Source organism: Pogona vitticeps, chromosome 1 (genome assembly GCF_051106095.1).
Source record: "Pogona vitticeps strain Pit_001003342236 chromosome 1, PviZW2.1, whole genome shotgun sequence".
Classification (NCBI taxonomy): domain Eukaryota; kingdom Metazoa; phylum Chordata; class Lepidosauria; order Squamata; family Agamidae; genus Pogona; species Pogona vitticeps.
Window position 1 is genome coordinate 319,841,684 of NC_135783.1, and position 13,287 is coordinate 319,854,970.

The 13,287-nt window shown below is 40.6% G+C and overlaps 1 long non-coding RNA gene across 2 annotated transcripts; it reads left to right on the top strand.

Annotated features, from left to right (window-relative positions):
* Positions 1-6,029: 6,029 nt before the first annotated feature.
* LOC110079080 (uncharacterized) lies at positions 6,030-12,911 on the top strand. 2 transcript variants are annotated; one of them, XR_002300550.3, is made up of 3 exons: positions 6,030-6,297; positions 7,068-7,188; positions 11,498-12,911. It is a non-coding gene; the product is annotated as an uncharacterized LOC110079080 (long non-coding RNA). The 2 variants fall into 2 exon arrangements; XR_013544901.1 differs by lacking the exon at positions 7,068-7,188.
* The last annotated feature ends 376 nt before the right edge of the window (positions 12,912-13,287 follow it).

A 13,287-nucleotide genomic window follows, 5' to 3' on the forward strand; every position in this document is an offset into this window, starting at 1 on the left:
CCTCCACATTGGTTTCACTTTCCACTGCTCTGAATAGCCTTGTTAGATGGACGAAGGAGGGGAGGGGTGAGTTAACATTTGTTAACAGTGGCCTTTCTGGTGGGTGTGATCTTTCTGGGGACAGATGAAAGGGCAGCATGATAAATGGGATAAATTTTATCTAAGGCCTCCACCCCTGCTGAGTGAGGGATTTTCTATATGCACATGTATGGCTTCCACACCCTTCTCTAAAACCACCTGTCTTCTGGGTCCAAAATGAGTACATCATGGTCATCAAATAAGTGTCCTTTGTCCTTCAAATTAAGGAACATAGCTGATTGTGGTCCTGAGCCATTGTCCCTCCTGTGCTGGGCCATTCTCCTGTTTAATGCCTGTTTGGTTTCTCCAATATAGACCTCCTATCACCCCTCTTTGCATTGGATTGCATATACTATATTGCTCCTGTTGTGTTTTGGTGTCTGGTCTTTTGGGTGGATGAGTCTCTGCCTTAGTGTGTTTGTGGTTTGATGTGCATGGGGCACTTCTACATATAGGGCATTTGTAGAATCTCTGAGGCATGATTAAGTGATGATGAATGGAGACAAGGCTGACATCCTTCCCTTCTCATTGGGGCTGGAAAATGAGCCCTGGCCTCAGGGATAAAAAGTGTTATCATGACTCAGTAGACTAGGAAGTGAAACCTAAAGACCCTCTTCCTTCTCCCTCACCAGGGAGGCCTGTACATCAGTTGCTCACAATTAAAATAGGAACTTTGTGCTTTGTAGACAAGAATTGTCTAAAATTCTATAGCCTGGTGGAAATTTTAAATTATATATTTGCATTTTATTTTAAGATTAAAAACATACCATTGTTGTAGTACACTCATAGTTGCTTATGGAATTATCATAGTCGTATGATAAAATCCTCTGATCATTTGATTCCAACATAAAAAGCCACATACTATTCAAGGCAACATATTTTCCATCAAAGTTATAAATCTAACAGTGAACTGTGTATTTTTCTGGTAGATTTCCAACCAGCAACTCCAAACTATGGCAAGGCAACTACAGAAAACTATCTATTGTTAGCAAACTCAGAGCACCTTGCAAAACATTACACAAAACATTACCTCTAAGTGCTGCAATGAAATTTATCTAACTAAGTGCAGATGACCAGGATGCCATCTGCAATATGCAGGCATAGCCACAGTGCATCTATATACAAGATTTAGAGACTCTAAGTCTGCCATCTTATGACGTTGGAACGACCAGAGTGCAGACACTTTTACTCTGAATGCCATGGCCTAACTGACTTGTCTTTGGTTGGACTAGAGATACCACCAAATCCAAGCACATTAAAAATGCTGGATTACAGATTGGCAACATTAACACTCTGTAGCCTGAACCTAGAGTGATCGTTCTTAACCTTTGTTACTCGGATGCTTTTGAATTGCAACTCCCAGAAACCCTAGTCAGGACAGCTGGTGGTGAAGGCTTCTGGGAGTTGCAGTCCAAAACTCCTGAGTAACCCAAGGTTAAGAACCAGTGACCTAGAGGACAATACGTAACTTCATTCATCTGCTTTGAAATACCCTGTCCTCTAGATAAGGTACCTTTTCATAAATCAAGTCCACTTCCTCAGATTTAAGAGTGAGACTGCATGACTATCATATTTATACGTGGCCCCATGATCAGACAGAGATACAGATAATGGACACAGTGACAATGGTTAATTAGTAAAGGAATAGGCTGTCAGGTGCACATGGAAAGGCGGTGGCTATTAGGCTGTGAATCATTTAAATCATCATTATACAAAATAGCAATAGCATTCTTTACACAAACTGGGAATCAGTGTTTCTTAGTCACTCTTATAAGTGCATATAATAAAATTCAAATATATAAATGTATAAAATAATAAAGTAGAAGCTAATGTGAAATACAACAATTTTTTAAAAAGCAACCTAAGTTTTCTGGTCCTGAAACTGCACCTAGCTCAACTTCAGAATAGTGAATGGTGGACAGAGGGTGGAAGAGAGAAGGTGGAGGACATCTGAAGAGCGGTATGAAATTACATGATTAATGAGAGTTGGGTAGGTGAGTTTTCTGGATAGCTTTAGCTTTCCCCAATCTATCACCTTCCATATGTGTTAGAGAGTAGAGACTACTGTACAACCTCTTGAAGCAGGAAGAGATAGGAGGGGGCAATAAGGAGGATTTTTGTTTGCTTTTCTCTTCTGGTGGAGAGCAAGTCAAAAAAAGCAAACAAATCCCCTCCTCATTGCACCCTTCTGTCTCCTCCTGCTTCTAGGACGAAGAGTCCAATTTAGCTTTCATTTTTTAAAGTGATGCAGCACATATGCGCTGCCCCAATAAACTTTGCTTAAAATTTTATTTTCTCTGACTCTCCACAGAGCCAAGGAAATGTTTAATTTGCCAATATTCTGAAGTGGCGCTCTTCTTAAGCCACTTGATGATAATGGCAGTTGCAGCAAAGTTGTCATCTGGTAATTGTCTTTAAGCGTGAGCTGGTTCATCCCTGCAGCGAACCAAACTGTGGGCTAAACACTTGTGTAGTCAGCCTCTTACCGTCTCCTGCAATGAAGGCAATATGTGCTTAGCATGACTTCTGGCCACTGGTAGAAACTTGTCTATTAATTTGGCTAATCCCCTTGCAAAGTCAGTTTAGTGGCTTGGTGGACAGCTTTATGGATCCACTGAAACCACCTTCCCTCACTGTAGTGGAAGAGATTCCCAGCAGCCTGGACATCTACTGGCAGAATCCCATTTGCAATTCTCTCAACAGTTGATGCACTTTTTCATGGATTAAACTTGGTCTTATCTTCCAGTTTTATTTTTTATTTTTTTGGTACTCTTTTACTTAAGATTTCTTGGTGTTTCTTACTGGGTTTTTTTTTTGTTTGTTTGTTATATAAGCAGAAGTATATTGAACACATGCAGGATGTTGCATTCACAAACTGACTGCACAAACTGATCCTATCCCTGACATTTGTATGGGAAGTTGCAAAAAAAATAAAATTGCGATTGACTTGAAAACTGAATGTTTCCTGCTCCCTTCAGTACTTGGCTGACTAAGGAGAGGGAGATGGTGACTCAAGGCATGTGGACAGCAAAGCAGAAGAAACAAGTAACATAGGCTAATTATCAAAGAAGATAATGGTCAAGATTTCTATTTTGTTTGCAAAGTCCTTTTTTGCCATGGCCAGCAAGACAAGAATGTTGCAGGACAATGCCACAGCCAACTAAAGAAAGAGAAGGGAATTCATATTGAGGACACTAATTTTTTTAAAAATGGTATTATGTCCCAAGTTAAAATAAACAACCCCTAGAAGAGCAGTTTAAATCTCACTAGAGAACAAAACAACAGAAGTCTTGGACAAAAAAACGGGTTCTAATTTATGTTGTGTAGCCACCTTAAAAAACAACAGTTTAAATGAAAGTAAACCAGGTTCAACAAATGGTTCTTTTAATAGTGTATCTGCCTTCTGAGTAGGGTTCTTAAGTGGAACACTGTGCCTTGCTTCTTTGAATGTGTTTCTGGTGTTGATTTGTTTACCAGGTTTTTGTGTGCTATTTTTTTTTATTCTTTTAACTATTTGTATACTTACTATTGTCCCTACAGTCAAATATGGTGGAGGTTCAAAGATGTTTTGGGGTTGCTTTGCTGCTTCTGGCACTGGGATACCTTGACTGTGTTAACGGTATCATGAAATCTGATGATTACCAAAGAATTTGGGGCTGCAACGTAGTGGCCAGTATCAGAAAGCTGCATTTCCACCAGAGGTCGTGGGTCTTCCAGCAGGACAATTGTGAAGGAGAGACAAGGAGTGTGCCGTCCTTCGCAAAGGAAACCACCACAGAGGAGAAAGGATGTATAGAAGGGGTATTGATTGAGATAGAACAGGCTGATGTAGTGGAGAAGAGATCGGCAGAGGTGTGTCTTGCTGACGAAGGGGGGGAGGAGTTGGACCTCATACTATGGGAGGAGATAAAGGAGGAAAAAAGTGCGCGTGTCTTTAATGTTTGGACAGATACAAGCCCGGGACGACTAGTGAACCGAGGGGTACAGACGGAGCCCATGCTCGTATTAGAAGCCGCATCTGGTGTTACTGCGGGTTTCCCAAACTTAGCAACAGGAGGAGGTCTACTCCCCGATCCTATCTTTCCGGGAGGGAGAAGAGCTAAGTATGAGCCTTTAGAATGGACTGTGACGGTCCATCCTCGGAACCACCCTGGTGGGAGGAGAGTAATCCGACCTGGGCCAGAATTTCAACAGAAGCCCCCCCGAGGGAGACTGGGTGAGGCACCCGTGCTGTGGCACGGTATGCGCAGTGCGGAGTGCCCCCCTTCGTCCCATGACAGATCGGGAACAGTTCGGACCGGCACCTTACTAGAAGGTTTTGAGAATCCATTAAGTGTGCGCCCTAAGAAATATCGTTTGTTACCTGAAGAATGTTTGCAAGACCCTTTCGACTCTGAAGCGTTGAGTTCAGTTGTTAATAAACGTGTTGTTGTTGAAAGTTATGAAGAGCCTCCGTGTCTCTTTCCCGCCTTCACCACCAGCGCCCCCCCCTGGGTCCAGAAGAACTCCGTGACAACAATGACCCAAAACACACTTCAAAAAGCAATCAGAAATGGCAACAAACAAAGCACTGGAGAGTTCTGAAATGGCCAGGAATGAGTCCAGATTTGAACCTCATAGAACACCTGTGGAGAGATCTCAAAACAGCAGTTGGGTGAAGGCATCCTTCAAATCTGAAGGCCCTGGAGCAGTTTGCAAAAGAAGAGTGGTCCAGTAGAGAGTAGAGAGGTGTAAGAAACTCATTCATGGTTACAGGAAGCAATTGATTTCAGTTATTTTTTCCAAAGGGGGAAGTACCAAATATTAAGTTAAAGGTGCCAATAATTTTGGCCAGTGCATTTTTGGGTTTCTGTGTGAGATTGTTCAGATTTGACTTTTGTTCTCTGTTTTTTTTTCTGTTGTTCCAACGCAAACCAAAGAAACGAGCATGTGAGTACCAAAATATTTGCAACTGCAACAATTTTCTGAGAGAGGGTTGCATTTTCTCACAGAATTGCAAGGGTGCCATTATTTTTGGCCATGACTGTACATACATGTTGTTGTTTAGTCATTAAGTTGTGTCCAACTCTTTGTGACCCCTTGGACCAGAGCACGCCAGGCCCTCCTGTCTTCCGCTGCCTCCCGGGCAGTGAAAGATACATACAGTACATAGATACATACATAGATACATACATGCGTGCTTGGTAGCAAGTAGCATAGGAATGTGCAATGGTGGCCGTGGAGGAAAGACTTGAGGAAGAAGGACATGCTTTTTTAATGTCAGGGAGCTAGTTTGATAGACAAATCGAGTAAGAGAGAGACTTTGAAAGAGCAGCACAATTGCAGTATGGAGAAAGTAGGAAAATGGAGCAGAACAGTAAAACATAAATTTCCACATGAAACCGAGGAAGCTCATTTTGGAAAAAGAATGTGATACAGGACATTAGTTATTCATACATTCACAAAATACTTGCTGAAACATATAGAAACACCTAAATTGCCTCCTGAAGGCTTTGATGAATTTCAGAAGAAGGAGATTCAGGATTCAGAAGAGAAGAGATAGTGACAACTTCTCAGATGCCTATGAAGGTTGTCTAGGAGGATAAATAGCATACCTGGCCCAACACATTTTGTTGCCTGAACTGAAGGGCCGGAGTGCATCTCCTCCCCTAACTCTCACACATAGCCTTGTCTTCCATAGCCACACAGCTTCTACTTTCTACCCAGCATCTGCCATCTGAGGCCATGCTGTATTATGTTGCCTGTTCAGTATGATAGTGCAGCTAGGGCTTGCAGGGTTGACAGACCTTCCGAGCATCAAGGGCTAGATATTATCTGCCACCTTTCTGATGATGCCCCTCTTTCCTGAATCTGGCTGCTATGTTCATAGTAACTGGGAAGTAAATGATTTCCCCAGAAATATTGCATCACTGTAAGCTTTCTATTGGAGGGTGATTGGGGCTTGAGTGTGGTATTACAAAACTTTACAAAATACCTGATCCTTGTTAGGTCTAATCCAGTTGCCTCCCTTTTGGATTCTTCTTAGGCAGCTGAGTAGTGATAAGCACCTGCGCTGTCAAATCTAGGGTTACACTATTATGCCCAATCCATGCTATGTATTTATTTTTCCTAGTGGCACTGCTGTCTGTGAGAGGGACCAGTTTATGGACAAGGTGAAATAGAAACTATAGCATCAAGCTCACAAGGGCCAACTCTGGTAGCTGAATGAGAAACGGCAAGGTATGTATGTATCTATTATATATATATTTAGGCTGCCATTCCCCCAAACAGCCCAGAGCAACAATGAAAAACAGGAGAAATGGAGCAGAATTTAATTCCTAGGAGATGGTGACGTGATTGCCAGAGGGCTTATATTTTGGAAACGTGCCTGCAGTGGCAACAATAAGCTTTAATGGAAGTTTGTTGTGTTTACAAAATGCTCTCTACATGTGGAAGGTCTAGTCAGCAAGGATCCTATTACAGTAATGTGCATCAAAGACATTGGGGGCAGGATAAGATGTTGTTCCCCACAGTGGACTCATCTTTGGAGGGTAGTCTGACACTTCTGCAACAAAGTGGCACATAAGGGCAGCTTGTGTCAGGCAGCTTCAAGGGGTATACTGTATAAGAGGAGATGGTAGTTGAACCCTGTCCTCATAGTGTGGATATCTCCCTCTTTAAATCAGAGGTGGAAGCCTAGAGCCCTTCTTATTCTAGGAAGACCAAGAAACTAAAGGAACAGGATGAATAGGATGTCAAATGCAGAGGTGTCCACTTGAGGAATAAGGACTCCTCTTCTTGACTAAAGGGAGATTTATGAGAAAGACAGTGCTCATGCCTTCACCTGATGGCCTAAAGCTGTCCTGTGGGTAAGGTTCTGAAGGCTCAGCTTAAACACGGTCAGATCTGGACACAGGAGGCTGAAAACCATTTTTGTGCGTCAATTCTTGATCCCATGCCCCACCCCCATTACTTTGCTGTCTGATGGATTCTCCTTGTGTTCACATCAGAACTTAGAAATATTTATTTGGAGACTACAACTGCCTGAATTGTCCAGCCAGCATGGCCTGTGGCTATCGCTCACCGCGTCATTACTGGCTGATGGATTCTGGGATGTTGGCTATCCAAAAGGTACCTTTTCCAAGTTTAAGTTTTAACTTCTGACTGCTGTCCAACCTTGCTGCTGGTACTAGCCATATGTTTGGGCCCTGGACAGTCTCTTGTCTTTCTTTAGACAATGCTCTTTCTAAGACCTGACCATCCATTTGTGTGCTTCCCAAAGCAGGACATGGTGTAGACCCAGTTTGTGAGTATTGGTATATAAGGTCTGTGATCCCTTCCTGATAATGTACAGTACTTAGAACTTTATCCTATGTCAGGGCTTTGGAATGAAGAAAACGAAAGAGAGTAGACTGTAATCTAGGGCTTCCCATTGATTTAACTTTGGATGTTTCAATGTATGCCACTTCTTTGATATGATGCCATGCCATTGCAGTAACAATTCCTGAGAAGGCCTTGGGGCCCCTCCTTCTGAAGTTGCATACCTCTTCTGGCACACAGGCCTCTCCATTATCTCCTATTGCATAAATATTGTCCCACCTTCTTTCAGTTCCATAAATTTACTAAGTTGCTATAGCTTCAGGTTCTACCAGTGCTAAAAGATAACAGAGTTATTCTGATTTTTTTTACCTAGAAGTTGTTACTTGAGTGTCACTCATTGTTCCAAATACTGAGCAGTTGCAGGAGCAGGTTTTCTTTTCTTTTTTTCTTGAAGTGTTTACTGGAAACGTGCTTCTTTAATATTTAAACGTACATATTTAAATTAGACAAGCTGAGTGCTGATGGAAGCACAGCTTAACATTGTAAAAGGCAACAGTTGCATGGCCTTGTCTTATCCCAAGAGAGAACTGCCCCTTGTTACCTGGATGTTTTTAACTTAGAGAGAAAATTTTGGGCCTGCAGATGTTTTTGACTATAAAAAGAGCTTGGAATGTCACACTTTTGTGGGCAATAGCGATGCTGGCTGGGGGATTCTGGGTACTATGATCCAGAAAAGTTACTTTTCTAAACTCTACCGTCGTCATTAACTATGGGCCATGATGGCTAGGACTTCAAGGACTTGAAGTTCAAAACAACTGGAGAATAAAACATTCTCTACTCCAGCTTTGAGTTCCCCTTTTTTGTCTCTCTCCTTCTTTCCGAAATGTAGCTTGTGCTTCCACGTGCGGATTCTTTCTGATCTCATTCATGACAGAGGTGGGATTTTGTTAAGCAAAGAAGTGGAAATGTGAATCCAAAAACCAATTGCTATCGAGCTTATCCAACCCTGAGGCAAAAAACCCTGTCTGATAATTATGCCCACTTTGTGGGGACATGCTATGAGCGGCATGCACTGCATGCGTGTTTGTAGTGTTCTAATAGTTGGCTGTATGCCAGTACGCTTTAACTTGAAGCGTTAAATCTAGTTAGTAAAAGCTTCATTCTGCCCATTGAACCAGAAAGCCCTTTTCTTACCTTCCTTGCATTTTTGTGTTGAAGAGTTAATGAAAAGGGAGCAGAAAAAGCTGCTGTTTATTTTGTCCCTACTAGAGCTGTGAGGGGGGTTCTTCGAGGTGGACAGTACAACCACTGTGGTTTTGCAGCAGTGAAGGAGGTGAACTGGGAGCTGAGAGGTGAAGGTCCCTGTTTAACAGCTTTCCGTTTGTTTACCAAAAAAATATTATTCCATCATAAAAATTCCCAAAATAGTTCTCTTCTTGACAGCGTGACTGGCAGCTGTCCAGTTCTGCAGGACTTTGCTAAATTAAAGGAAGCAGTACAGCTAATCTGGTACCTATTGCCCAGAACCTGCACATTTCAGAAGCTGTTACTATATCTGTTGCTGGCTAGCATGGAGAAAGGATGTTATATAAAATAACCATACAGTTTCTTTTCTCCACTTTGCTCCTGAGAATTTTGAGTTTTATTAGTGGAACTTCCTGAAAGCATGAAAAATAGACATAATGGTTTCTTGCCATGGTTGGTCAGTACTGATTGTCTAATCACTGGTTCCAAGAGAAAAGTTGTAAAAGTTTTCAATAAACACATCAACTGTACAGGCAAGCTTATGCTTGGTTACTTGGAAGAAAGTTCTTTTGCATTAGAGGGGTCTTTGTCTCATAGCATTTTAGCTTCAGGCTGCAGACTTAAGTGTACCTAGCAGCAGAAGCTGGAAAAGGTATTTTATAGGACTGAATCTCCTGGCCAGCATGGCCAGAAACTTTTCCAGGCTCTGCCTAGATATGACTTACATAGTTTTACTCCTGAGTAGACACATGTATGGCAACATTCTAGGTACTACTATAGAAGCTGAAGCATAGAGATTTCTGGTACAGAAATGGGACTGGCACAAAGTTGTGTGACTACAAGAAACTAGAAGTATCCTGAGACTCTGGAAACTTTGAACACTCATTAAAAATTGTTACATTTATGCCATTTGAAATTTTTGAAAAGAAAATAAATTCATCAAGGCATATTAAGTGTATGGATGTTCACAATATTTGAGTGACCAAGAGTACAATCCTATACAAATTTAGTCAGAGGTCAGCCCCATTGCTTTCAGTCAGTTTTACTGCCAGGTGAAGCAATGCAGGATTGCAGACCAAGAGGGCTCTGGAATGTAGCATGTAGGAATGCACACTGAGGTGGGATTCTTTTCCTGTTTGCTTGGTCTTTTCTTCTGACATCCACGTGAATTTCTTCTAATCTCACTTAATATTGGGTAATTTCCTTCAAAATCCCACACTATGTTGCTCCTCATAAAATGAAAGGAGTTTGTAGAGGTACATCCTGTCCTCTTCGGCTGTATGTATCTCCTTAAAGATAAGCCCCATATCGTTTTGCTGAGTGGACACATCTAAGAGTTCCTGTGACATACAGTATACTGTACACTGGAAGTCTCCTGTGAATGTCTTCTGGCTCCACATTCCCAAATCTCTTCTTTCTGTTTGATTTCCATTTGCTATCTCCTCCTCTTTATTTCACTACATGAGAACCTCCACATTTTTCATTAACCGTTTCACTAATTTCTGTTTATCAAAATTCTAATTGTATTTCTGTCCCTTTTTGCAATCTCTGCAGTTTTCTCCTGAATCTTGTGCTATATCAAAATCATTTCTTTCACTGGCTCGTTCTAACTGCCACTGGATACCCATTCTTCACAGGTGATATCCAACATTAGGGCTAAGCGGAGACAGAAACGGACACTGGGATTTTTAGTTATGACCAACACTGTAATAATTTCCCCAGATGTTATTAAAATGAGTAACATATTAATGCAAAAAGGAACTTGAGAAGTGCCATCCTTGGCTCCATCTGGTTAATTTTGCAGATTAATGCTATTTCATTGTCACTATTATTTTTAAAGCCTAAATATAATTGCACTGTCGTTAGGGACCAGTGCACTGTAGTTAGGGAAGGAGTAGGGCTGGTCGGTGGGATGAGAGAGAAGATTAAAGGGACCAAAGCTTAAATGGGGAGATGACACGGAAGAGGACAGGTTGCAAAGTGGAGAAAAGAGAGGCTGAGGGCACAATGGCAGCACAATCAGCATTGGGATTAAATTTTAAAATGGAGACCAAGGAGGGGATGGCAGCTGTTGAAACATACTAGAAATTGCTGTTGCATATGGATGCAGGTACAAACAGAACCATTTACTATAACCTACCTAGATGGTGGTGCAGGACAAAGATTTCTCCCTAAGACGTTCCAGATCTTCTGAAACGTCTTACGGAGTTCCGGAAGATGCTACTATTCTTATGCTGGACTGCCCCCCACCCCATTCTTTCTAGGATTCAGTTTTTGAACTATGCTTCTTCTCAATTTTTAATCTATGTTATCCTGTCATTCTTTTCTTATTGCTCATGTTTTTATAGGAGTTTATACAGTATTTGATTTTCCAAACCACCTGACGGTTTTGTGAGCCAGATATTTGGATAGTAATATTAAGTGAAAATGCTGAATGATTCAGATGCTTCCATCTAATTTGATGGTCAGTTTTTGAACTATTAAACCATCGCTTATAGATTTTCCATGCTAGAAAATACATTTTCCTAATTAAACACCCAAAATCTGCACATGCATTCTAGTTACACAAATGCTATTTTCTACGTGGTAACACATTCTGTTTTTAGAGCTTCAGCTTCATGCATAAACTTGGAAGTATATGTTTCAGAGTTTTTAATTTCTGGTAAAAAAAGTTTTGCTATGAAATAGAAGTATAGAGATCCACAGAGAAGAATAGCTAAAAGTTTCCAGAGTCCACCCCTTTCTCATTAATTGGCGCTTAAAGTCTCAGTAACTCACTCAGACATTGTAGGAGAAAAAATAAACACATGTCTTTTCTTATAGTTGCTAGAAATTACAGACTTGTATATATGTTTGTTTCCTGCATACTATACAGATCCAACAGCAACCAAAGAAGTGACACTAAAGGAGGAAAGAGAGGGAAAAGAAAAGAAGCACTCAGCAGAAAGACAGGGGTCTCTTTGAATTCAAAGGCTGAAACAAATGATTGGTTAGTGCTTGATAGTCACCCCAGCCAGAAATGTCTCCCTCCGAATTCACACAAACTACAGACAGCATGCAAGATTGCAAATAAAACTCAAACGAGACAGACATTATGTTGCTGAATAGTTACAATTATAAAATGTACACATCCATTACAAACCAGAATTCAGCAATATTTGCTAACACTAATAGTTTTACAGCTCTAAATTATTTTATACATTAATTTGTGCATTATTTGTTGGTGTTTGCCCTCTAGCAATTTCCCTGGAACAAAGTTGTCATTTTCCCATTATTTCTCTCTCTCTCCATTCCCTGTCAATCTTGCCTGGAGGCCCTTCTCTGAGTTATTCTGCTATCTGTTATAGCAAAATTGGAGTTTTAATGCAAGGGGCCTTTTCAGTAATAGAACCCCAGCTGTGTATTGCTTTGTGTAGGGAAGCTTGTTTGATGCCTACTTTGATGTAATTTCAGCTTTTAAAAAAATCTTGATTTTTTCAGGTTTCTAAGTTTAATTATGTGTGTGCGTTTGGGTGTGTGTATTAGTGCAGTTTATATTTTTATTACACTCTTTAACAGAGCTCTTTAATGCACAAACATGTTTTAGTCTATTGGGAAAATGCACCTTAAGAAAAATGCATGCATTAGGGAAAATATACACTAAAATATTGTACACACGAATCTCCATGTAGGAAGAAAAAAGTCTCATAAACCTGATTTTGAGAAATGCACTGCAAAAAAACACAAAAAACCCCAAGGGACTTTCACAACCTTAGTTATGATTGTTAAAATATAAGGTGTGACAACCCTACAAATGAAAATTCCTGCATTTACATAATATATGTGAAGTGTCATGTTACAACCTATATATAAGAATGATGAATTTTCTTACTTGGAAGTGACTACAGTACAGTGTAAGAGTTTTGTAATATGTGAAACAGCCTGAAGGGTTCCAAATAAATGTATCCATGAAACAAAACTGCATGTTTTATTAGTCTCATCATATGCCTATCATGAAAATAGCAAAACTGCAACGAATATTTTATTCCCTTCCATTACACTTTTTACTTCAATATTCTTATTCTTATATATCATTCTCTCTTCATGATATAAAATTTAGACCATATGAAAAATCTGCCACAGCCAGCATAGGATGTGTTAAGCTTTTGCTTGCTACCGTGATATTTTGCTGCACACTGAGACACATTTTTCCTCTTCGCAAACTTCAGCCTCCACTGATGTTCTAATATTCCTGTGTTATTTATGGCTTTGTAATTGGTTCCCTTGGAAAGAATGGGTGTAGTATCCCAAACGTGGTTGATGATTTCACTGCAAGACCAGGCAGAAGGAATATATGGTTTCCTCCTCCAAGTTCCATCTGTCAGTTTATTATTTTATGTTGGCAGAATGGTAGGGAGGTGTGGCCTGGAATATCAAAGAATTAGGTGAATCAAGATTGAGATAGCGAGGAATTGAGGAAACCTGTTTTGGTCAAATGCACAATATTGTAAAGGCTTGTGCTGTGCTGCTTAATATATCCTTCATTTTGATATTTTCATTACAACTGCAGAAAGAGTCTTCAGGGTGGCTACTCCCAGGTTGTCTCTCTTCCAAAAGAGGCTTGATTGCCTTACTCTCTGGTGTCTTTCTGCTAGCATTCAAAATACCTCTTTATTCAGGCAGCCT